This window comes from Pteropus vampyrus, unplaced genomic scaffold (genome assembly GCF_000151845.1).
Source record: "Pteropus vampyrus isolate Shadow unplaced genomic scaffold, Pvam_2.0 Scaffold494, whole genome shotgun sequence".
Classification (NCBI taxonomy): Eukaryota; Metazoa; Chordata; class Mammalia; order Chiroptera; family Pteropodidae; genus Pteropus; species Pteropus vampyrus.
This window is the reverse complement of record NW_011889275.1, coordinates 45,680-47,396: the sequence shown is the minus strand read 5'-3', so window position 1 is coordinate 47,396 and position 1,717 is coordinate 45,680. Positions and strand designations below refer to the sequence as shown.

General features: G+C 58.0%; 1 pseudogene; it reads left to right on the top strand.

The window, feature by feature from the left end:
- Positions 1-229: 229 nt before the first annotated feature.
- Positions 230-348, top strand: LOC111732818 (annotated as a pseudogene).
- The last annotated feature ends 1,369 nt before the right edge of the window (positions 349-1,717 follow it).

The following is a 1,717-nucleotide window of genomic DNA, read 5'->3' as shown; positions in this document are numbered from 1 at the left end:
AACAGCGGGGAGGCCCTTGGGTGCCTGCAACACTCTGTTTCTTAGAGAGTGTTCATTTTGTGATGAATCACTGGGTTGTTTTTGTGGCGATACTTCTCTGCACGTATCTTACAGTTCCCCAAAAAATGTTTCAAGAAATCCAGCATGGGTCCAAGGAGGCACTGCCTCTCATGCCTCCTACCACTTCCTTCCCCACCACCCCTAGCTGCTCCGTTTAAAATAACCTGTGGTCTACGGCCACACCATCCTGAACGCACCCCAGCCCATCTGGTCTCGGAAGCTAAGCGGTGTCGGGCCTGGTCAGTACTTGGATGGGAGACCACCTAGGAAGACCAGGTGCTGTAGGCGCAAGAAATAAAAAATAAGGGATTGTAAGCTGACAAGGTCCTTGCAGTCTGTGAGGTCAACCAAGGGTTGCCTCGCCTAAAAAAATAAAATAAAATAAATAAAATAAAATAAATAAAATAAATAACCTGTGAAATCAGGTGTGTGTCTCTTCTCTCTCGAAATCCTCGCCATCCCCAAGGGCGGACGCCCGCCAGGCTGGGGTTCCTTGCTCCGTGTCTGCCGCACGCCTGGGATCCTGGGAGCAGAACCTCCACAGGCAAAGCCCCTAGAGGCTGGAAATCCCCGCCGTGTTCTGGGGCGGTGAGAAGCGTGGCCCCCGTGAGACATCGGTGATGAAGAAATCCTTCCTGGAGCCCCGAGGAAGGGGGAAGTGTTTATTTCTTTCAAAATATGTGCTTTCTTTTCTGCATATTCTTCCCTACCAAACCCCACGGCGCAGAGAACCACAGCTCCAGCTTTCCAGGTGTCCCGCCAGCCGGGGTCCCCTCGATGTCCTCAGCGTGCGTTCACACACAGAGCCCTCACCTCCGCTGCCCAGTCCAGTATCCTTCCGCCCAGTCCTCCTGAGACTCAACCTCCAGTGGGGGACCCCACCCTGCCTGTGCGTCCTCCTCGGCAGCTTCAGTCACAGAAGCTCCAGGCGCCAGGACACCTGCTGTGTCCCCACTGAACAGTGACTCTCGGGGCAGCGTCCAGGGCGGGCGTGTGACCTTGGGAGTGGAGAGGGGAGGCCCACCGTGTGGAGGCTGGGTGGGGGGAAGATAACTGGCTTTCTCAGCACCCCTGCACCTCCCCCGTCTCCCACGTCCCTGCGTCCCGCCCCCGGCTAGACTGACCTCCACAGACATCTGTAGCCTGTGACGAGGGGTCTGGCCAGAAGGAATCTGTTTAACGTTGCAGAGAATGAACTCCGAGGGGACGGGCATGGCAAGGAGGCAGGAGATGGGCTCAGGTCCTTCATGGCGTGCGATTTGGGCGTCTCTTGCACCCCAGGAGCGGGCACGGGTGCTGCACGGTTCATCTCCAACGCCATCCCAGCCCAACAGTGTCTAGGTGGGAGCTTCCCCCGTGATGAGTGTCACTCTTGGGCATTGCCTCATCTTCCTCTGAGGCTGTCTCTAAATCGCGCAACTTTCAGTTCTAGTTCCCGACAGATGGACCCTGAGAAGCAGACTTTCCCAGAGGGCGCCGGGCAGCGTCCACCCAGAGGATGGGGGCCGTGCCCCCTGCCAGCTGTGCTCTGGGGCGGGAGGCCAGGGCAGAGGGACCTGGGGAAGGAGTCCCGGGGCGGGTCCCGGAGTCCCTGGGCCATGGGGTGTCCATGCTCTGTGCAGAGGGGGGCTAAGCTCTTCTCTGAGGTTCCTCTTCC